At 45.1% G+C, this 24,961-nt stretch overlaps 1 long non-coding RNA gene across 1 annotated transcript; it reads right to left on the bottom strand.

Annotated features, from left to right (window-relative positions):
- Window positions 1-957: 957 nt before the first annotated feature.
- Window positions 958-24,411, bottom strand: LOC138638804 (uncharacterized). The gene is made up of 3 exons (XR_011312549.1): window positions 24,216-24,411; window positions 19,356-19,547; window positions 958-1,270 (listed from the first exon to the last, which is right to left on the bottom strand). It is a non-coding gene; the product is annotated as an uncharacterized lncRNA (long non-coding RNA).
- Window positions 24,412-24,961: the final 550 nt, after the last annotated feature.

The following is a 24,961-nucleotide window of genomic DNA, read 5'->3' as shown; positions in this document are numbered from 1 at the left end:
GCGGCAGAGCGGCAGCCAGAACTCCTGGTGCCGCCTCTCCATAATCCCTGACGTTTGCTGTCACTAGTGCGGTGCGTGCGCTACTGCTCATAACCCACGGTGTGCAATATCAGCCGGTCATCCCTGCACCCGCAGAGCAGCACACCACATATTGGCTGCTCTGTGCAAACGGGACCTGTGATGAGGTCATAGGAGGGGAGGAGTCAGGGGTCACATGATCGAGACCTCCATGGATTGAAGGACTCTGCTGTGTTGGTTGCAATGGTGTGTGTATGAGGTGTATGGTGCAGAGCCGTGTGTGTATGAGGTGTATGGAGTGGAGCCTTGTGTGTATGAGGTGTATGGAGCGGAGCCGTGTGTGTACGAGGTGTATGGAGCGGAGCTGAATGTGTACGAGGTGTATGGAGTGGAGCCTTGTGTGTACGAGGTGTATGGAGCGCAGTCGTGTGTGTATGAGGTGTATGGAGCGAAGCTGAATGTGTACGAGGTGTACGGAGCAGAGCCGTGTGTGTACGAGGTGTATGGAGCGGAGATGAATGTGTACGAGGTGTATGGAGCGGAGCTGAATGTGTACGAGGTGTATGGAGCGGAGCTGAATGTGTACGAGGTGTACAGAGCGGAGCCGCATGTGTATGAGGTGTATGGAGTGGAGCCGGGTGTTTATGAGGTGTATGGAAGGAGCTGCATGTGTATGAGGTGTATGGAGCAAAGCCAGGTGTGTATGAGGTGTATGGAGCAGAGCCGGGTGTGTGTGAGGTGTATGGAGCAGAGCCGCGTGAGTACGGAGTGGAGCCATATTTGCAAGGTGTACGGAGTGCAGCCGCGTGTGTAGGAGTAACTATGTGTGGCCATTATACAGTATGGATGTCACGCCCTACCGAAGGATCAATCGGGTAGACCCACTGGACCGCAAATACTGCAGTTGCTGATACCAGGAAGGGAGAGCCAGACCAGGGAAGCAGGTAAAAAGCTTTATTGTAAGAAATACAAAATATACTAGGAGAGACACCCCAAAGGAAGGCCACAGGACCAAAACACCAGGGTGCCTCTAAGGAGTCCAAGGCTAGGAGTGACCCCTATACAGGGATTTCCCCTTGACTTCCAAAAGAGGGTCCGATGAGACAGAAACCTGTGTTAAACCGACCTAGGAGGTTGAGAAGAAATGAACTGACAAAAACGGGGAAGAATGTGGAACTTGGAAGCAGGCTGAAGACTGCAGGGAACCGCACTGGAAACAGGACTCAGGATGCTGAGAAGACCAGACACAATCCTAGGGAAAAAGGTAAACAGAGTAAGACAGGCAAATTGGACTGGTAAACCTAGCTAGACCAGACCTGGAGCAGAGACTTCAGGATAATAGAAGTTGCCCAGGCGGCGTCCAGGAGTGACTGAGATCCTTATATACCTCCAGCCTCCAGGTGATAGGCTGGGAGGAGGGGCAGTGAGTAGGGAGGGGCTGACCCTTTAAGAAGCCAGAGAGCTCGCCTGCCCGCCCCTATGCACTCCCTAGGAGAGGGAGAGAAAGGAGGAAGTGCAGCAGACATGGGAGCAAGGACCCGGGCAGCATGTCTGCAGGGACGGACCCCGGAGCGCCGGCGAACGACCGGAGCGTGACACTGCTGGCTAAGGACAGGACCAGAAGAGGTAAGAGCAGGCGGGGAAGAGAAAGAAGGCGCCCGGGACTGCGAGGTGGTGACAATGGAGCATCATGTGGGCCCATTATACGGTATGGAGCATCATGTGAGGCCATTATACAGTATGGTGCATCATGTGTGACCATTATACAGTATGGAGCATCATGTGTGACCATTATACAGTATGGAGCATCATGTGTGGCCATTATACAGTATGGAGCATCATGTGTGGCCATTATACAGTATTGAGCATCATGTGTGGCCATTATACAGTATGGTGCATCATGTGTGACCATTATACAGTATGGAGCATCATGTCTGGCCATTATACAGTATGGAGCACTGTGTGACCATTACACAGTATTGAGCATCATGTGTGGCCATTATACAGTATGGAGCACTGTGTGGCCATTATACAGTATGGAGCATCATTTGGGGCTCATTATACTGTATGGAACAATATATGGGGCATGTTATTCTGTATGGAGCACTGTGGTGCCCAGAATACTGTATGGAGGACTGTACTGTCTGATTTAAGACCTATTGTAGAATGTACAATAGTTATCACTCATGTAATGTATGGGGGGACTGTATTTGAGATGGGAGCCCTATAGGGGGGCTGTAGTGTATATGTGTTTGGGGGGGCACCGTTTTGAAGTTCGCCTCAGGCAGCAGTGTGGCTAGGTTCACCCCTGGTTAGGGGTGTGTTGGGGTTAGGGGTGTGTTGGGTTAGGGGAGTGGTTAGAGGTGTGTTTGGGTTAGGGTTGGAGTTAGAATTGGGGGGTTTCCACTGTTTAGGCACATCAGAGGCTCTCCAATTGCGACATGGCATTCGATCTCAATTCCAGCCAATTCTGTGTTGAAAAAGTAAAACGGCGCTCCTTCCCTACCGAGCTCTGCTGTGCGCCCAAACAGTGGTTTACTCCCACATATGGGATATCAGTGTACTCAGGACAAATTGGACAACAACTTTTGCAGTCCAAATTTTCCTGTTACCCATAGGGAAAATAAAAATTTGGGGGCTAAAAAAATCATTTTTGTGGGAAAAAAAGTATTTTTTATTTTCACGGCACTGCATTATTAACTTTAGTGAAACACTTGGGGGGTTCAAAGTTCTCACAACACATGTAGATAAGTTCCTTGGGGGGTTTAGTTTCCAAAATGATGTCACTTGTGGGGGGTTTCTACTGTTTAAGCACATCAGGGGCTCTGCAAACGCAACATGACGCCCGCAGACCATTCCATCAAAGTTTGCATTCCAAAACACCACTACTTTCCTTCCAAGCCCCGACGTGTGCCCAAACAGTAGTTTTCTCCCACTTATGGGGTATCAGCGTACTCAGGACAAATTGGAAAACAATTTTTGGGTCCAATTTCTCCAGTTACCCTTGGGAAAATACAAAAGTGGGGGCTAAAATATCATTTTTGTGGGAAAAAATGATTTTTTATTTTCGCGGCTCTGCGTTATAAACTTTAGTGAAACACTTGGAGTTTCAAAGTTCTCACACCACATCTACATAAGTTCCTTGGGAGGTCTAGTTTCCAATATGGGGTCAGTTAAAGGAGTTTCTACTGTTTAGGTACATCAGGGGCTCTGCAAATGCAACAGGATGCCCGCAGATCATTCCATCTAAGTCTGCATTCCAAAACAGCGCTCCTTCCCTTCCGAGCTCTGCCATGTGCCTAAATGGTGGTTCCCCTCCACATATGGGGTATCAGCGTACTCAGGACAAATTGCACAACAACTTTTGGGGTCCAATTTCTCCTGTTACCCTTAGGAAAATAAAAAATGGGGGGGCGAAAAGATCATTTTTGCAAAAAAAATGTTTTTTTATTTTTACGGCTCTACATTATAAACTTCTGTGAAACACTTGGGGGTTCAAAGTGCTCACCTCACATCTAGATAAGTTCCTTAGGGGGTCTACTTTCCAAAAAAGTGTCACTTGTGGGGGGTTTCCACTGTTTAGGCACATCAGGGGCTCTCCAAATGCGACATGGCATCCGATCTCAATTCCAGCCACTTTTGCATTGAAAAGTCAAACAGTGCTCCTTCCTTTCCGAACTCTGCCATGCACTCAAACAGTGGTTTACCCCCACATTTGGGGTATTGGCGTACTCAGGACAAATTGTACAACACATTTCGCTGTCCAATTTCTCCTGTTACCCTTGGTAAAATAAAACAAATTGGAACTGAAGTAAATTTCAAGATATACTATATCTACAGAATTTCCCTGATCCACCCAGTCAGTGATTCTGTCATAGTAGGAAATTAAGTTAGTCTGACATGACTTATTAGTTACAAACCCATGCTGACTCTGGTTAATCACTTCATTCTTATCCAGGTAATTACAAACATGTTGTTTAATAATTTGTTCAAAGATCTTTCCTGGTATAGAAGTCAGACTCACCGGCCTATAGTTCCCTGGGTCCACCTTCTTTCCATTTTTGAAGATAGGAACAACATTTGCTCTTCTTCAGTCTGATGGGACTTCTCCTGTTCTCCAGGAATTTTCAAAGATTATGGAGAGTGAACGAGGGTCATTGTGTTCTACAGGAAATGGGGTCGGGTCTTTGTGTTTTGCAGAAAATGGGGGTGGGTCTTTGTGTTCTGCAGGAAGTGCTGTCAGATGGTTGTCTTTATACAGAAAATGGGGGGGGGGGAGGTGTTTTTGTCAATCTACAGGAAGTCTGGTGGTTACTTTTCTCCCTGCTCTTGCTCTCCTGTCTCCTAGATGAACACCTATACTGACCCTCAGGCTAGGGATCCTTGGTTATCCCTGACCAAGTCACTCTCTGCTAACGATAGCTACCTATGGAGTCACAAGGGGGAGTGTCTGAATCCGTGTATTCCACAGACCCTGACGCCGCCATGACAGTTGGAGATAATAAGGAAGGTGGACTTTCAGTTTGGGAGAGGCAAGCTATTGGATAATAACAGGAGCACTGCATGCTGGGACGTGTAAGAAAAATTGCTCAGTCCCATTTAGGAAATATATCATCTCACTTTGCAGCATTTACTGTATAATTTGCATCCACATTAGTGTCTTGTGAGTTTAAATATTTACACCTAACCTCAAAAATGTCCCCAAAATTCCATACTATCATCTGTTATCCCATAGAGTTAATATATGCGTCTCATGTGACATTTCAATATTCTGATGTTACAGCAGCTCGGATATTTATGTGGAACATTAAATAGCTGATTACATGCAAAGCCACTTGTTTTTCTTAAATCCCCATGTGTGAATTTCCTGCTGAGCAGACGGAGCCGAGTTTAGAATTACAATGTAAATGTCAGGCAGAAGAGTCGTCTGTGGCCCAGATATGTGAGGATCATTACCATGCCAACCCGCGCAGGCCTCAGTGATGGCCTGTCAATACTAAGCCCAGGCCAGGCCCGCTGTGAGAGAGGCCGGTGTCTGCAGAGCCAGCTGTGCCGCCCGGGAGATGCGCCACTCTATTTATATGCTATGTGCTGGAAATTGTAGAATTTGTGTAATACTATCAGGATTAGCCACAAACAGATGAGGCCAACGGCCAGAGATTACAACAGAAATATTCCGCTACTGATTCCCAAACTTAACCCTCAACTCACCCCGAGATCCTTCAAAGCACTAACCATAAGGTGGAGATTAAAGAGTGACTAATATGTACAGCTGTGCTCAAAAGTTTACATACCCCAGCAGAATTTTTTCCATCTTAAAACCACCATAACTACAGTAAACCTAGGCCCTAGAATAAATACACAAAACGCATTATTTTGGTTGTCAAAATGGCCACAGCTTTATTTAAATCACAGGATTAAAACAACCACAGTACAAGTCAGGTGAAGTGCTAGTACATTGGGATTCAAAAGTACTGCGATATCCCCAGCTGTCTGACATATATCACCAGGACAGACAGACATAAAAGAGGCGGCACACATTGGCTTGCCATTCAAGCATAGCCAGTAAACTTTCAGGGCACCAATGACCCTATAATGCTCACTCCTGTGCTTAACCACTGAGTCTGCCCCTGATTGACGTTAACATTACAACGTCCTTGAGGCTGGCCACCAAAGCCGAGCCTGTTCACCACCATGAGGTTTTTACCTCCTCTATTAGTTAGAATGAGTCCACCTTAACTTGTCCGCAACTTCCACCTGACTCCTAAACAGCAAAACTGTGACGGGTTATAAATTCCAAGTCATATTTGACACTTTTTTATAAATCACTTTTGTAAACTTATAAACTAAAAGTCCCTGCAAAAGCATTAAGGGAACTAAACTTGGCAAACCTCTGACTCACAAAGAGTCATCCTACAGGGCCCAGGAGAGGAAAAAAACCCTGTGGAGGAAACCTCTAGGGAACCATGGCTGAAGGATTGCCCTTCCCTTGGGCTAAAGGTTAATGCCAATGTTAACTCTTTATAGTCATGATAAAATTGTAAAAGATATGCAATAGCAAATTCAAAACAAAAAATTCAATAAATATAAATAAAAATAATTCATTCATCATTATACAAGTAATAATTAAAACATTTTAGGACCATGATTACAACAGGGGGGAGGGCGGGTGATGTCTTTTCCATTTCATCTGGTGAAAGAAAGAGGCAGAAAGACAAATTTACCTCCTCTATACAAACCCCCACCCTCTCACAGAGAGAGACCAGCCCCCACCCTCCTCATAGAAAAAGACACAGTTAGGCTACTTTCACACTTCTGTCTTTAGAGCTCCATCGCAATCCGTTTGGGAAAAAAAACGGATCCTGCAAATGTGCTTGCAGGATGCGTTTTTTCCCCATACACTTGTATTAGCGACGGATTGCCACACATCGCATCCTTCGTGTGACGGATGCGTCGTGTTTTGGCGGACCATCGGCACAAAAAAAGTTCCATGTAACTATTTGTGCGTCGCTGTTGAGTCCTCTTCCGTCCCTGGCTTCCTGGATTGAGGAATCCAAGTAAATGACACGCAGCACAAAGGTTGTGTGTTCATAAACAGGGGTAGCCCCGGAGCACGCCTGCCTCACTGGGCGCTGCCCCTTCTTTATATAGTAAGAAGTTAGGCATTTACAGACATGCGCACAAGCGCTCATATTTCATAATCACTTACAAAGCAAATCTATACTAGTGAAAAGTTACAATATCTGGTATGTGGGTGAAAGGCTACAATATCAAGGAGAAATGCGCGCGTGATTACTTCTATAAAAGGAAATGTCAAGTTTGCTGTGCAGAAGCAGATTTCATCTGGGAGACAAAATGGATCCTTTGGTTCAGTCTGGTCCCCACAATTCCCCCCTTTGACATATTCTTTTATAATTTGTCATAAATTTTTGCATGAAGCTTGTGCATTTTCTTCTTTATGCGGCAGTATACTAAAATATAAAAGAAAATTAGTACGGCAATAATAAACTTTATACTCTTGCATCTATTACACAAAATTTATTTGTGCATACTGAGATACCCTTGAGTACAATCTTGAATAACACATATATGATTACAATAATCATAACTATATGTATTATGCTCTGCATAATCCCGGCAACCCACCCACCGATCCCTCTGAACCAGTTGGCTGGGTTAAGAAAAGAAAAGGTATCTGACCACCAGCTATCCTTATTCTGGTCATTGTCTTTGTCATACTGATCTCTGAGTCGTTGTACGTCCTTTAATTTAAATGTCATACTCATAGTACTATTCGGGTCTATATAATGACAGCAGGTGGGTCCAATGATTTGACACATACCCCCTTGTGAGGCAGTTAGGTAATCCAATACCAGGGTATGTTGGTTGACGACTATTATAAGCTGATTCTGTACAGCTACACTAGTGTTTAGTATATTCAATATATCCCAGATCTGATCATCTAGATCAGGGGTCCCCAACTCCAGTCCTCAAGGCCCACCAACAGGTCATGTTTTCAGGATTTCCTTTGCATTGCACAGGTGATGCAATTATTACCTGGGCAAGACTAAGGAAATCCTGAAACCATGACATGTTGGTGGGCCTTGAGGACTGGAGTTGGGGACCCCTGATCTAGATAATCCGTGGCTCTAACTAATTTATCCCACATTTGTGTTAACATAGGATAAATAAAAATGGTACTAGCAATTTTGTTGGGAATTCCCATTTGTACTATATGCGGCCTCCCCGAGGGACGTGGTGAGTTATCTGCAGCTCTTTTATACAGTGTGTGCTTGGGCACGGCTTGCATATTCACTTGTTTATTTGAAATTATGAAAGTAGCCGGGGTTAGGCGTCCTAATGTACAAGTACCCTTTATACCTACGGGAAGCCATTTATATGCTCCTTCTCCGCATATCCAAAATGTACCTTCAGGCAGATCCCATAGAGCTGAGTGCTGCAATACCAATCTGTGAGCCAAATCCACAAAACTAGATACATTTTGAAGCATACACCAAGAGGGTTTTTGTCCCAAGGGGCTACAGTACCCGGCTGCGGGATTCCCACATACAGGCATTCCGTTGACATACTCATTGGATTCATTACAAACCAGGTTCCCCAGCTTACTTGTACAACTGTCTGCATCACCTTGGGGGAACAACTCAGAATGTTCCCATTTTCTATTATGTATGTATCTTTCCAATACTACAGGTTTGAAAGCATCAGAGGGAGGGGCGGTTGTACTGAAACTGAGCTGTAGATTTTCTGTGGGGACCTGTCCTAAATTAGTTAATCCAGTCTTATTCCTAGGGACCCAGGCTCCACCCTTATAGGCCAAATATTGTAGATGTGTACTACTCCCTGAGAGATTACCCTGCCACCAAGGAAATTCTACCCATCCCACAATTGGTATGGCGATTGTAGTATTCCATAGTCTAGTATTACCAGTTTGGTTGTTGGCCAGGTTGTCTGAACAATTAGGCCAAGCGAATATTTCTTCTGCTGATACGGGAACTGCTAGAAAAGGTATACTTGTGGCTGATACCGGCGAATGGGTACAGATCCAACAATCTGTCAGGGTTTGTGTATTGTTTAACAAGTCGTGCACTAATTTTCTATGATGTTGTACGAATCTATTGTTCAAAGGGGCTAAAGAATTTAGTCTTTCCCATGCCTTCGTTGTGGTTAACATTATTAACATCAATATCATGAGTTTATACTGCTTTTTTGCAATGGCTTGCATGTATCCACGATGCCTTTCCTTCAAGCTTGACTGATGTAGGTGTTGTCAACAGGACTTGGAAGGGTCCGTCAAACCTTGGTTCTAGAGCCTTTCTGGTGTGTCTTTTTACATAGACTTGATCACCTGGTTCCAACTTGTGACTTCCTTCTGTGTTGTCAGGATCTGGAAGGGAAGCAAAAACTTGTGCATGCACCTTAGTTAATTGTTTCTGAAGATTTTGCACATAAGAAGTCAATGACTCAATATTTAACACAAGTTGCTGTGGAAAATAACATCCTAAATTGGCAGTCCTGCCAAACAAAATTTCATATGGAGACAGTTTAGTCTTACCCCTTGGGGTATTGCGTATTGAGTAAAGGGCCAGTGGAAGGCATTCTGTCCAAGGCTTTCCTGTTTCAGCCATGGCTTTCTGTATTTTTAATTTTAAAGTTCCATTCATGCGTTCCACCTTACCAGAACTTTGAGGATGGTACGGAGTGTGTAACTGACTTTCAACACCCAACATTTTTAGTACATTTTGAAATATTTCTCCAGTGAAATGAGTACCCCTATCTGACTCGATCACTTCAGGGAGACCATAACGGGGCACCAGTTCGGTAACTAGCTTTACAGCAGTGTTTTTAGCTGAAGCCTTCCGAACTGGATAGGCCTCTGGCCACCCCGAGAACATGTCCACACACACCAACACATACTCATACCCATTACTCTTTGGCAGCTGGATAAAGTCTATCTGCAACCGTTGAAACGGGTAGAGAGGTCGGACGTGGTGCTTCATAGGGGTCTTTGCTGTCTGTCCGGGATTATGTGTCAGGCATATAGCGCATGCAGCACAATAGTCTCTTGCGTAGTTGCCAAAACCTGGAGCCAACCAGACTTGCTTTGCCAGTAGTGTCATTGCATTTGCAGACACATGAGTAGGGTGGTGCAGTCCACCAACTACTATCGGGTACCAGGCTCTAGGTAGACATATTAGTCCATTTTTCTTCCAAATTCCCTCTTGTTCTTCTGCCCCTTCCTTTTTCCACCTGTCCCTCTCCTCTTCTCCTGCATCTTCCTGTGCTTGTCTCAGTCTATCTTCAGTATTTTCTGTGAGGTTTACAGTATGGACCTGTTGTAAGGGTTTGACTGCTGCTGCTTTGGCTGCTTTATCAGCCCTATCATTTCCCCTAGATTCCCTAGTGTCGAGTCTCACATGTGCAGCTACCTTGATTACTGCTACTTCTTTTGTTTCTTGTGCAGCTTCTAAGATCTGTTTGATCAGAGAAGCATGTTTTACAGGTTGTCCTGACGCTGTCATGTAACCTCTAGCTCTCCAGATTACTCCAAAATCAAACACAATACCATGTGCATACCTAGAATCAGTGTATATATTAGCTGTCTGGTTCTCAGCTATTTTAAGAGCTTCAATCAATGCTGTTAGTTCTGCTTCTTGTGCAGACTGTTTCGGTGGAAGTGGTTCTGCTTTGAGAGTTTCAGATTCTGACACAACTGCATACCCTGTATGGAAGTTACCTGTGTCATCTGCAAACCTACTACCATCTATAAACAGCTCTAAATCTGGATTTTGAAGTGGTGTTTCGGATACATTGGGTAAGCCTACCGTTTCTTGTAAAATGAGCTCTGTACAATCATGTGTATCTGTAGGGAAAAAATTTGCGTGTGGATCAGTGTCCTTATTCCCCCCTTCAGACTCGAGAGGTAGCAGTGTAGCTATATTGAGAGTCTGAAGCCTAGCAAATGTGATAGTAGAGGGGAGCAACAAAGAACACTGCAGCCGCAAATGTCTGGCCATGGAAATGTGTTTTGGTTGGACCTGGTTTAATATCCCATAAACATCATGTGTAGTTTGAACTGTGAGTGGATACTCTAGGACAATTTCTGATGCTTTGTCCAACAATAGTGAGACAGCAACAACTACACGTACACAGGTTGGCGCTGCTCTAGCTACGGGATCTAACCTTGCTGAAAGATATGCAATTGGTCTTTGTTTCCCTGCATGCTTCTGGGTAAGAACTCCTGTAGCATGGGAATCAACTTCTGCAGCCATAAGCTGAAACGGTTTGGTGTAGTCTGGTAGCCCTAACGCTGGAGCTGAAACAAGGGCATCTTTTAATTGTTGGAACGAAATCTGACCTTCTTTTGTCAACAAATAAGGTTCACTTTTTACACAGTCATACAGTGGTTGCATTAGTTGACTGGCATGTATAATCCATTGTCTACAATGAGACACTATTCCTAAAAATGCTCGTAGCTGTTTATGATTTCTAGGCTCATTCATCTGTCTTATTGCTTCAGTTCTTTGAGGTGTAAGATGCTTTTTACCTTGAGAAATGCAATGACCTAGAAAGACCACTTTGGTCTGACAAACTTGTAGCTTTTGTCTATTCACTTTACACCCTTCTTTTTCTAGGAAACATAGTAAACTCACAGTGGACCTTTCTGCAGTTTCTAGATCTGGGCAGCAAAGTAGTAGGTCATCCACATACTGCAAAATTACTACCTGTGGTTCGGGTTCAAACCTCTGAAAGACTGTTTGTAGGGCATTTGAATAAAGAGTAGGGGAGTGTATCATTCCCTGTGGAAGGCGTGTCCACGCCAACTGTTTGCCCTTAAATGTAAATGCAAACAAATGCCAACTGTCTTGGTGTAAAGGAACCGAGAAAAATGCATTTGAAAGATCTATTACAGTAAATACTTGAGAACTGGCTGGTATCTGTGATAGTAACGTATGAGGATTGGGTACAACTGGGGTGATTGGATCTAGAACTTTGTTTATTTCTCTTAGATCATGTACCATACGATATTTGGGCATAGAACCCTTATCAAGAGTTCTCTTCTTGACTGGATACAGAGGAGTGTTAGCAGGTGATTGTATCTCTACCAAAACTCCTTTCTCTTTATATCCCTCTATCTGTTTTGTAATCGCTAGTTCCTGCTGGGCACTCACAGGGTATTGTCTGAGCTGTGGGAGAACAGTTCCTGGTTGCACAGATAGTTTTACAGGAGAGATATGCAATAGTCCCACATCGGTGTCACCCTGTGCCCACAGTGTTTCTGGGACCATTGAGAGGTCTAGATCTGTGGTGTACTCTTTTTCTTCAGCATAATCCTCAAAAGCCTGAATTCTAACATATTGTTCTAATATTTCTGCATCATCAGGGATAGTCAGTATAACTGTGCCATCTTCCCTAAAATTGATGTTAGCTTCTAATTTCTTCAAGACATCAGTTCCCAACAAACATGTTGGGGCACCTCTGGCATACAAAAATCTGGATGCAAAACATTTAGGTCCTAATGAGACCTCTAGGGGCACAGTATATGGCAGTGTTCGAATTACCCCATCATAACCCTCAGCAAAAGTTGTTTGTTGTGAAATATCTTCCGGGTTTGGAAGAAAATCTTGATTCAAAATTGAGGAAGTTGCACCTGTATCTATCAAGAATGGAATCTCTCTCCCCCCTACATTCACCTGTATTATAGGTCTTCTAGCTGGTAGGGAAGTTTGTAACACATTGAGTCAATCTGAATCTGGTATGGGACCATCCACTATGGATGTCTGTTGGATGTCTGAGGGCTTATTCTTTGGTACAAATTTTCCTGATTTTATGTCTGCCTGCTTCTTTCTACATTCTCTCTGGAAATGTCCTGGTTTCTTGCAGTAATGACAGGGAAAATTATGTCTTGCCCTTCCACCTGTTGTGTTTGCTTGCGCTATTCTGACAGGCTTATGATTTTCTCTTAAATCCAACTCTATCCCTACGGCTTTTTGCCTGGCCAAGTGTGGGTCTTCCAAGGTTCTCCAATCAGGAGTTGCAGCCTTAAGTTTTTCCTTTACTTTTGGAGACAATCCATCTATAAAGGTTTTTGTAATTAACCTCATCATTCCTGGAGCGGTTAGATCTATTCCTTCATCTCTAAAATTATTCTCTACCCCTAGATAATATTCATCTACCGATTGTCCAGGTCTCTGAGCCACCACTCCCGTTGTTCCTCTCTGCCTCTGTTTCTGCCTCATGAAAACTATTAAATGGTCTACAAATTGTGTTCCTGATTCTATCGTTTGTAAGGCACCTTGTCCCGCTTGTCCCTCTTGTAGCTCCTGTCCCACCTGTGGCCTGTGTCCCTGTAGATGTGTTAGCAGTTCCTGGAAGAGACCAGGAGTCATTTTCATTCTACATAATTCCTCTCCATCTGCCCAGACTCCTGCATGAGTCTGCATAATTTGCTGTATATACTGTGCGAATCTAACTGGGTACTGGGTAGGATCTGGTGCATTATGTAGAAGAGACATTCCTTCAGCGGGGGACCAAGGGAAGTATTGTCGGGTTTGGTGATATCTAGTTGCCATTGCTCCATCTACACCAGTTTCTCTGAAGGGTTTCGGTACTATCCTAACAGGAGCTAACAATTGATGACCTCTGGGGGCCCCACAGGCAGAACATTCAGTTCTCCAGTCTGGATTCTGCTGGCCACAATTTTTGCACACCCATCCTTCCACCCCATTTAACCCAGGATATAAATTTGGTTTGGTTTGTCCTCCTTCAGAAGATACAAATGGTTGAACATTCGGATCTAGGTAAGGAGGAGGAACTGAATGAGTCGTGGCACAACATTTTCCCGTACCCATACTCCATTTGGAAGTGTCTGGATCATACTTCCAATTCTCCTCTTTAGCTGTTTTTGAGACCTTTATCATACAGTGTATGATTTCTTCCCACCCATTGTCTTTGATAATTCCACCTCGTTCTTTACTCAGTCTTTCCCATTCAGTGCTAAACATAAGTGCTTCTGAAATTCCCAATTTTTCTCTTCCCCTTCTGATCTGCCTTCTGACTGTCTTTCCACATATTTCCTGTATGATATCTTTTGCTTCTACTTGTCCTAAGACGGATTTTGTCTGTTTATTTCCCATTTTTCTTTTCAATAATAGCTACACTTATCCTAGGTGACGTTTGGACAATCACCTCACTAGAGTGATGTCTCGTTGTCTTCTTTCCTAGGGAGCTAAGATATTGAAGGGCTGATTTGCTCCGTTCTTTCTAATGTGCAGAATAAACTTGATTCCTACAATGCACGCAAACAGGATCAGCAACACCAAACAGATCACCAAACTCTCCGTCTCTGTTATCATACTTGTCCCAGGCTCATGGACCCGTGTCCTGGGCTCATTCTATCAAACTCTTATCCAAAAATGAAGGAACAAGTTTCTCAAAGAGAGTCAAGCATGGGCGGAGGTCTCCCCGAAAGGACGCAACCACATGACCCAGTTAGGCTGACTTCACTAATAAGACTTGTCCTAACAATTTCGGCTTATTGTTCTACGTACTTTTATCCTTCTTTCATAACATGCCACAACCTTCACACTTGTTCACACACTGCCAGGGACAGGACTCATAAATCTATACAATATGGTAACCCGAGTTTTATAGGTATCTACTCACTACTAGACTAACCCAGCGTGACACGGCTCGTAGAGATCTTTCGGATAATACAGGGCAGATAAAAGAGAACTAATAATGTCTCTTACCTGGCCAGGTTTTTCAGTTCATTTGCCGTCCATTATCCCAGATCTCCGTTGTCCGTATCCGCAGGTGAATCTCGAGTAGACACTCTCGCCTCGGGTCCCTGTTTCGGGCACCAAGAAATGTTGAGTCCTCTTCCGTCCCTGGCTTCCTGGATTGAGGAATCCAAGTAAATGACACGCAGCACAAAGGTTGTGTGTTCATAAACAGGGGTAGCCCTGGAGCACGCCTGCCTCACTGGGCGCTGCCCCTTCTTTATATAGTAAGAAGTTAGGCATTTACAGACATGCGCACAAGCGCTCATATTTCATAATCACTTACAAAGCAAATCTATACTAGTGAAAAGTTACAATATCTGGTATGTGGGTGAAAGGCTACAATATCAAGGAGAAATGCGCGCGTGATTACTTCTATAAAAGGAAATGTCAAGTTTGCTGTGCAGAAGCAGATTTCATCTGGGAGACAAAATGGATCCTTTGGTTCAGTCTGGTCTCCACAGTCGCGTCCGCCATTTTCGACCGCGCATGCGCGGCCAAAACTCCACCCTCTCCTCCCCGGGCTGCAGAATGGGCAGCAGATGCGTTGAAAAACTGCATCCGCTGCCCACGTCGTGCAGTTATTTCACAACGTCCGTCGGTACGTCGGCCCGACGCATTGCGACGGGCCCGTACCGACGGAAGTATGAAAGTAGCCTAACCTCACTTATATAAGCCCCACCCTCCTCACAGTGACACACCAGGCGCAAACATATCCTTCAGTCTTAAAGCAACATCACTCTTGCTTAAAATCTTCACCGCTATACACACAAAAACTGCAGGAGTTAAAGATCCGCCCTCCCCAAAGTCATGCCCATCCTCCGCCTATTGCTCCGGTGGTTTCTTTCTTGTCCTTTTTTCAGAGAATATGAATGATAACACCAAAACTTTTCCTCCACTCATGGTTAGTGGTTGGGTAACGCCATTTATTGTCAAACTACTGTGTTTTCTCTTTTTAAATTATACAGCTGAGGTGCAGTTAAGATGTTCTGCAGCAGCTGAGGTGTGTATTATGAGGTGCTGAAGCTGCTGGTGTGCTTAATGAGGTTCTGCAGCAGCTGAGGTGTGTATTATGATATTCTACAACATCTGGGGTGTATATTATGAAGTTTTGAAGCAGCTAAGGTGTGCATTATGAGGTGCTGCAGCAGCTGAGGTGCATATTAATATGTTCTGCAGAGGCTGAGGTGTGTATTTCGAGGTGCTGAAGCAGTTGGTGTGCATCATGAGATTCTGCAGCAGCTGATGTGTGCGCTATGATTTTCTGCAGTAGCTGAGGTGTGCATTATGAAGTTCTGAAGCAGCTGAGGTGTATATTATGAGGTTCTGCAGCAGCTGAGGTGTGCACTATGATTTTCTGCAGCAACTGAGGTGTGTATAATGATGTTCTGTATCAGCCGAGGTGTTTATGAGCCTTTCAGCAGCTCAGATGTGTATTATGAGGTTCTGCAGCAGCTTAAGTGTGCACTTGTGCAGCAGTTGAGTTATTATATTAATGTTCTGCAGTAGCTAAGATGCGTGTTATGAGGTTCTGCAGCAGCTGAGGTGTGTACATGCATATTGATGTTCTTCAGCACTTGGGTTATTAAATTAATGTTCTGCAGCTGCTGAGGTTACTGAAGAACTTATTTTCTGTGAATCAGAAGTTGACTGGTGACTTCAGCTGATCAGAGATAAGCGGCGCCCATGTGGCGCCGTACATCTCCGCATTGTGTGTACTCCCTATGTGTCCAGCATCTCCAGGCTCGGGGTGAATGGGCGCTGTAGAAGAGTAGGAGGACCACATGTCATTCAATTCGTCTTTTCCCACAATCCTAGATGCCTTTGTATTTGGGGCCCTCGGGACTAAATCTCGAGGCTCCAGAAAAGATTTCCATGGTCTTAAGATCCATTTCTGAACTCAACAAAGAGACGCTTTCTACGCTCCAATTAATGTCACAGCGAGATTTAGGCAAATTGAGATGTTGGTCATTCACCGGGATATTAATGCAGCGGAGATGAGTGCGTTTCGGACCCTTGGGGAAATGCATTAGACCGGGGGAGGGGGTAATTAAACCTGCCCCTCTATTATATCGCCTGGATCCCGCCATTGTGTCCTGCCTGGTATTAGACTTCGGCTCTGACTCTGACACTTTCTGACTTCGGCCGTCCCTGGATGTGTGATTTCCTTGCAGGAATAATTTAAGGAGCACAGAAAATTGTGTCGTAAAAGCCACATATGCGCTAAGAGGCGAATGGGAGCAGACGCCACGTCTCCTCGACGCTCGTGTCCTGCGGTCCACAATGAGGCATCACGCTGAGCGCTGATTGCGCTAATCCTGAACATTTAGCAAAGGCTGATAATTATATTAAGAGATAGAGAAGAGAAGAAGAACAGAATCTCATTGTTGCACAGAGTCTCTTAAACAATCAGTGGAGACGGAATAAGAGGGGGCGAGGGGCACAAACTTTACAAAGCTAAGTACAGCAGCAGCGGTTGTGGGCGAGGGGCGGTGGCGTTTCCAGAGTTCGGAGGGATGAAAATGGGAGAAGATTTGGGTAACGGAAGGATGTTTCCATTTACAATCATAGATGTTCCATTCCAACCACAGATTCCCCCTTGTCAGCCATAGATTGACCTCCATGTCAGACACAATACCTCGCCAATTTTAATAGCCCCAATATCAGCCCCAAGTTGTCCCCATTTATTTAGAAACAGCTTCTGTCTAGCCAGGGATGCCCTCTTTTAAACCACTGATGCCCCCTTCGAACCAAAGATGCCCCCTTTCCAGCCATAGATCAACCCTCACATCAAACACAATACCCCGCCAGCCTCAATAACCTCAATATCAGCCCCAATTTGGCCCCATTTCTTCAAAAACACCTTCTATCCCTCTGCTAGCCAGTTATGCCCTCTTTTAAACCACTGATGCCCCCTTCTAACCAAAGATGCCCCCTTTCCAGCCATAGATCAACCCTCACTTCAAACAATACCCCGCCAGCCTCAATAGCCCTCATATCAGCCCCAAATTGCCCCCATTTCTTCAGAAACATCTTACATCCCTCTGCTTGCCAAGGATGACATCTTTTGAACCACTGATAACCATAGATGCCTCCTTGCCAGCCATAGATCAACCCTGACATCGTAAAATGATACCCCATCAGCCTCAATAACCTCCATATCAGCCACAAATTGCCCCCCATTTCTGCTGCAATACCCATGGTCCCTCCATTGAACCACATATGTCCCTTTGTGGGCCACAATGCCCCATAGTCAGCCATAGATTACTGCCCATGTTAGCCACAGAATTCACCCCATGTCTGACACAATCCCATCATCAGTCTTGATCCCCCTCTACTTTCCACAGATGTCCCCTGTCAATCAGAGAGGCCCTATTGTAAAAAAATAAATTGCCCCACGTGTCATCCACAATATTCCCAGTAAGCTTCAGTGAGTCGCCCATCAGGGCAATGGGGATACTCGGTACCGGGTCCGGTCGTTCTTAAAGGGGATGTCACAGTGGCTGCGACCCGGTCCATGACCCTGGGCGCTCACTTAAAAGGGGAAAAGTCTTTAAAGGTCATTTGGTAATAAAGTTTATTCATGACGCCACCTGTGGTTCTTGGTCAGTGGGACTGACACTGCTTAAAGGGGTCCTGTGGGGTGATGTTGCTGCAGCAAGATGGAGACGCTTCCCACAGGTGAAGCGGGTTCCCCAGGGCTCCAAGGTGTGTGGGCAAGGGTGGTGCATGCCGACAAATAAATGGAGGACACATAGTTCTAAAGTCTTTACCTGGTTTACTGGTGGTAGCAGTCCACAGTCCAGGGTACCAGGCACAGGTGGTGATGTGGTCCCGCCGGCTTGGAGGCAATAGGCAAATTCCCTTTTCCAGGTGAGGTCCGTAAGCCTTTCCTACTTGCGCTAATGTGTGAAGTCCCTGCTGCCTGAAGCTTGCTGGAAAGGTACTCCTTTCTTCTCCTGTCGTGGGGCTGGTGCCTTCATGGTGGGCAGTGTGAGCCGTTTTACAGGGTCTCTATCATGACCCGGGCTCTTAAGATACTGCTTCACCTCAGACTTGGTGTGGGCAAGTAACGTACAGTCTAATGCCCTCCGGTTCTGCTATGTGTCCTAGAGTACAACAAAGCCTCGGGCTCCCGGTGCCTGGTTCCTGCGCTGTGGCTCTGAAGGTGCCCGGTCACAGTTCCCCTCTGAGCCCCTTGCTTTCTCCACTGTGCTCCTTCCCTCTTTGGCTCCACCACTTTCACCCCCTCGGGTTTCTCCTCATAGCCCGGAGCTGCAGCTCCAAGCCTGGCTGCACGGCTCCGCCGTCTGCTCTTCACTCCTCAGTGTCTCTCCCTAACTGAACTAACTCCTTCTCCAGACCAGAATACTTAAAGCTGAGGGAAGCTCCCCTGAATCCGGGTCCTGAACTCCCCCTTCTTGACTAGATTCAGAATGTGTTGTATGTGGGTGCCTTACCTGGTAAAGGAAACCCCCTTGCCTCCAAGCATGATATCGCCCTCCCCGAAAGGAAGGCAACATCACTGTAACAACCGGTTACCTGGGGTGTTACATCAGAGCCCCCTCGTCAGCCATAAATTGCCCTCATGTCAGCTGCAGATTACTCCCCAACTTCGACAACAATACTGCCTGTCAGCCATAGTGCCACTCTATCAATCACAGATGTCCACTTGTTGCCCACTATTTCACCTACAATAGCCCGCTCTCAGTCTGCATGCCTCCTTATAAGCCACAAATATCTCGGTCAGCTTTAATGGCTTCGGTCACCTACAGATGCCCCTGGTCACTCACATTTGGCCAAACAAATAGCCCCTGTAACATACATTTCTTTCATCTTTCAATATGCCCCTATGTCAGCCAAAAATGTTCTCTTTCGGCCACAGTTGCCCTTCTGTCTCCATCAGATAGCTCTCAGTAGTAGAATCGCTGAGGATGTGGATAGATTAAAAAATTGCAAAATTCTAATACAAATTATTAATTTAGCAAAATGATGTGCAGAACCTGAATTGGAGCCTTTCGAATCTCCGATTATTACCTGCCAGCATCTGTGGTGCTTCTTCTTATGATTAGTAAGTTCCGTGATGTTATTACACTGCGGCACAATGCACAATGAATCTTCGTAGGTCAACTAATCAAAAGAGTCTCCAGCAAATGAGAAGAGGCTTGCAGCGCTTTGGTCTAGCAGATACCGATGTGGCCGCTGAATCAGGCTCCTTTTGAACCAACTCTGCAAAAAATACTATGGTTAGAAACTCTATCCGGGCACCTGGAACCCCACCATGTAACAATATTGTATTCCGTTCTGATTTTGGAACCAAAGACAAAATGGTGTTAAAAGATGAAAAATCAATTGATTGTAAAACTTTTCCTACAACTTTAAAATTCCAACTTTGTAAAAAAAAATTTGTCTTAGAATTCTCTCAGAGAGTGTGGAGTGAGTCATAAGGTTTAAGTCATCTCGTCTTCCTTTTCAAAACAGCCCAAGGAACCTTAAAATGTATTAAGGCGGATATAACACTTAAGAGTAGCCCTCCATCCTGTGAGGTTGACTTCACCTTTTCTCCACAGCAGAGACCTTAAACCGGAGAAAACCTTAGAGTCTCAGAGCTGGACGAGATGTAAGGAGATCATTATAGTCACACTGTGCCCACACGTACTCTCTGTGAATTTCACACATCTGAGATCTTCCGGGAATCGTGATGTCAGTTGTGGTTCTGTAGAATATGTTACATGTGGAGAACAAGGCCAAAATGACTGACGCCGGTTCATCCAAGCCCAATTGATAGAAGTTTAATGAGGTTTTACTGTGAGCTCAGGAGTGAACAGAGGGATGTGGTTTTTCTTACTTGCCTTGTAGACAGGCGTTAGATCTTCTGCTGGGAAGTAGTAAAGGTACGAAGATTGTATGGGCTTCTTTGATCTCAGTTTGCAAAAATAGAAATAGCTGGAAAGTGTTGGATTATGAGATTGTTTGATAGATTATTTCTGGAACAGAATGGTTGATGGCGGTAGCGGGAGTTATGTGCGTTGGGGTAGTGAAGTACAAAGTTTGGGGGACACACAAGAGAAATATTCAAAATTTTTCATGAGGACTGGAAGAAGAAGCAAAAGGTTAAGGCAGATATATCTGAAGGGTACCGGTAGGTTGTGCTACTATTTTCGATTATCTCGACAATTTGTAACCAAGAATCGACAGAGTAAAGGTATGAGGGGAGAACTTTGGATTAACCAGTCTTTGGAGTTAAGGATGGACTGGAGGGGCGCCAGAGTTTTAGGTGAGGCCACCAGAGATGATGTCATAGTAGTCAAAATGGAGGATGATAAAGGCATGTACTGGAATATTTTGGAATAGTCAAAAAATAAAAAAACTTCTATTTGTGAAGAAAAGAAGAAGGCACTCACCGATCTAAAACTTCCAACTCTTTATTGTGAAATCTTCATTTAAAATTCATGGCCGGGACCCGTGGAAGCGCAAGCACAGCGCGAAACGGCCGTCGTCTATCCCTGCTCACAACAGCTCCATTCCTCACTCTCCCGGCCATGAATTTTAAATGAAGATTTCACAATAAAGAGTTGGAAGTTTAAGATCGGTGAGTGCCTTCTTCTTTTCTTCACAAATAGAAGTGCATTACATTGTTGTTTTCTGGAAGAGCACCATGATCATGCAGCATGGCTGATAATAATTTGGTCGTAAAACACCTGAGAGAATAACTTTTGGATGTCTCAGCTATTCAGATAGTGCCGTCTATTTTTGTCTTATTGGCATTTTACAAAAAATAAAAAAGCAAATTTAAGAAATGGCAAGAGCTTGTATGAAGATGGACATATTGCCCACGTTGCCTCGTGAAGAACAATTGTATTGTTTTATGGTGTAATGTGTTAATAATGTTGGCATTGTGTGTTGACTGTTAGGGTTATTTAACGATTGAGATTAGCCCAGTATTGGAGGAGCTAAGATGAAGGGACAAAAACAGTGTCCGGTCAGAACATCAGAAAGGACTCCGTATGCGTAGAAAGAAGACCTAAGTTCTGGTCTGAGGAGTGACGCATGACTGGTGTGTCCATAACGTGAGATGAGACAAAGACAGAGGCTAGCGAGATCCTAACGAAAAGTAGGAGAGCCGTGACCAAAAGGCTGAGTGGTCAAGTGGTCAATTGTAGATGGATCGAGGGAGAGCACATCTAGGAGTATGGCCCACAGTTTATAACTCCAAGAGATAAAGGGCCATGATGTGACCGAGAACATGAGATGAAGAGAGTATAGTGGGCTGGAGTTCCAGAGCATCAGGGACAGAGAAGATAAGTACCCGCTATACTGGCAATATAGTTCCCTAGAGGGCAAAGAAGACGTGGAACAGCAGATTGAGCAAAGGAGTTTTGCTAACTGGACTGCAGCACTGAGCTGGGGTTGTGGTGAAGTAGAGAAGAATGGTGAAGACAGAGAACCAGTGAATAAAGAGGATGGAATTGAAATTGTATGTGGAAAATGCTCCGTATTGTAAAGAAAACATTCCTAAAGTTGTGTACCCGCTATCTACTATATATAATTCCCACCAAGTTATCGTTTAGTAATAACTTTATTTTTGACTCATGGTCTCCCTCATTGAACTGTCAAAGATCTGATCCTGGCCAACCATAGTCATTGATTACATGCAGCGTGAAAGGGCATAATGTTCCCACAGCACAAGTCACCACACCCAGCCAAGACCTCCACCTTCATATACGTACAGTGCCAGGGCATAAGAGACGAGCACCTTGCCCACAGTTACTGTCCCGCACCACGTTACAAGACTGAAAGAGTGGACTTGGAAATTGAAGAGCAGTTGAGATGAAGACATAATAATGAATTCAGTTTTTCTCACGCTAAGTTTTAGAGGAAAGACACTCAGAAATTTAGGACTCCACAGAGATGACAACGTGGCCAAAGAAATAAATTTGAGTGTCGTCAGCATAAGAGTGGTTTTGGAAGGTTGGGATTCAGTAAGATATAGCATGCTAAAGATCTAGATAGAGACAACTAGCGCTCCCAGGAGAGAACCTTGAGGGAAATCAACAGGGAGAGGGCAAGACATGGAGGTGTTGTAGGACTGGGAGAAACTAAACAAAAGATTATTGAGGTATGTGGAGATCCAGGTCAAGTGTGTGACGGCAAAAAAGGAGACACTTTGGAACATTAGGGAGTGGCCATCTATGTGTAAGGCAAGGGAAAAGTTTAAAAGGAGGAGGACAAAGTAATGTAGAAGGCGATGGACAAGTATAGAGGGTGCACAGAGTAATGTACATGATAAAAGAATGGTCTTGAAGGAGGGGTATGGAGCAATGCAGAAGGTAGAGGTCTAGAAGTAGGAGACAGAGTAATGTAGAATGCAGAGAATATATTTAGAAAACAGACCAATGACAAGTGTAGAAGGTAGAGGATGAATCTAGAAGGAGTAGCACAGCGTAATGTAGGAGGTAGCGGACAAGTTTAGAAGAAGATGCACATAGTAATGTAGGAGGTAGAGGACACATCTATAAGAAGGAGCATAGAGTAAAGTAGAAGGAAGAGGACGGGTCTAGAATTACATGCACAAAGTAATGTAGAAGGTAGAGGACAAGTCTATAAGGAGGAGCAAAGAGTAATTTAGAAAGAAGAAGGCTGGTCTAGAAGGAGGAGTACAGAGTAATGTAGAAGGCAGGGTATAAGGCTATGTTCACACCTTGCGTCGGGTCCCTGCGGGTTCTCCCGCAGCGGATTTGATAAATCTGCAGGGCAAAACAACTGCGGTTCTCCCTGCAGATTTATCGCGGTTTGTTCCGCGTTTTCCGCTGCGGGTTTCCACCTATACTATTGATGCTGCATATGCAGCAATATGCAGCATCAATAGTAATGTTAAAAATAATAAAAATTGGTTATACTCACCCTCTGATGTCCGGATCTCCTGGGCGCTGCACCCGGCGGTCCGGTTCCTAAGATGCTGTGGGAGAAGGACCCTTCGTGACGTCGCGGTCATGTGACCGCGACGTCACCGCAGGTCCTGGTCGCACAGCAACTCTGACCGGACGGCCGCGTGCAGCGCCCAGGAGCTCCGGACATCAGAGGGTGAGTATAACCAGATTTTTTATTTTTTAACCCCAAATATGGTTCCCAGGGCCTGGAGGAGAGTCTCCTCTCCTCCACCCCGGGTACCACCCGCACATTATCCGCTTACTTCCCGCAACGTGGGCACAGCCCCATGCGGGAAGTAAGCGGTTCAATGTATTCCTATGGGTGCAGAATCGCAGCGATTCTGCACAAAGAAGTGACATGCTGCGGGTTGTAAACCGCTGCGTTCCCGCGCGGTTTTTCCCGCAGCATGTGCACAGCGGTTTGCGGTTTCCATAGGGTTTACATGTTACTGTAAACGCTATGGAAACTGCTGCGGACCCGCAGCATCAAAATCGCGGCGGTTCCGCGGTAAAAACCGCTAAGTGTGAATATAGCCTAAGTCTAAATGAAAGAAGACACAGTAATTAGAAGATGGGGACAGTTCTAGAAGGATTAGCATGGAGTAATATACAATGTGAGCAAGAGGTCTAGAAGGAGGTGCACAAAGTAATGTAGCAGGAGGGTAGATCTAGAAGGAGGAGCAGTTATTAATGTAAAAGACATACAACAGGGTTAGAATGAGTAACACAGAATAATGTAGAAGGCAAAAAATAGGTCTAGAAGGATAAGCACGTAGTAATGTAGAAATTGTAAAACAGGTCTTGAAGGAGAGCAGAGTATCGTAGAGAACTAAGGACGTGTAAAAGGAAAAGCTGGAGTAATGTAAAACGTAGAGGACAAGTCTATATCATGCCCTCAGCTGCGGGTTCGGTCTCTGCTGTGAAGGGAGACCGGCACCTTTCACACAGCTCCACTGGTACTACTCACCCTGTCCGTGGCTCCAGACGATCAGCGGCTCCTTTCTCTGCTAAGAACCTGCATCCTCTTGGCAGGTCTCCTGGTAATGATCTTAGGAGGCGCGCCCCGCTTCCTGCACATACTTAAAACAGCAGAACACCTGTTCTCTATTAAGGCTCTCTGTGCTATGATGCTCTGTGCATAAAAGGCATCCTCCCATTATGGGAGGTGCCTGGACAATGTGTTCACTCTATTGTTTATGGCCCTCTGCTCAGTCCACACTCTGCTGTGCTCTGCTCTGCAAAGTGTAGTTTACTTTTGGTTTTCTAATCCCTCTGTCTCCTCAGTATCCTCCGCTGGCAGTTCCCTATTCTGGATCCTTCTGGACTCCCCGGTTTCCACTCCAGGCTGATTGAGCTGCTCCTCACAGAACTATCCTGATATTGCTACCGGCTGGATCAGCCTTTCCGAAACTACACAGAGCTTCCAGGATCCTCTTCACTGATAGCGCTTGAATTCCACCGTCTTGTTTATATGGTCTGTACGGGTCGTCCCTCTGGTCCGGGTACTGCGGCATTTAGGCCATCTGGTGTTGTGACGGGGGAATCCCTGTATAGGGGTACACCTTGCCCGGTGCTCCACTACGTGGTTCAGTGTTGTGGTCCAGAGGGTTCTTCTCTCAGGCACCTCTTTCTGTTTGTTTAAAACTTCATTTAATTAAATACCTTTGCATTTTGAAGACATTCTCCTGTCTCTTGTGTACCGGGTATACAGCT

The sequence above is a fragment of the Ranitomeya imitator genome, chromosome 5, assembly GCF_032444005.1.
Source record: "Ranitomeya imitator isolate aRanImi1 chromosome 5, aRanImi1.pri, whole genome shotgun sequence".
Classification (NCBI taxonomy): domain Eukaryota; kingdom Metazoa; phylum Chordata; class Amphibia; order Anura; family Dendrobatidae; genus Ranitomeya; species Ranitomeya imitator.
This window is presented reverse-complemented; position numbering and strand designations above follow the sequence as displayed.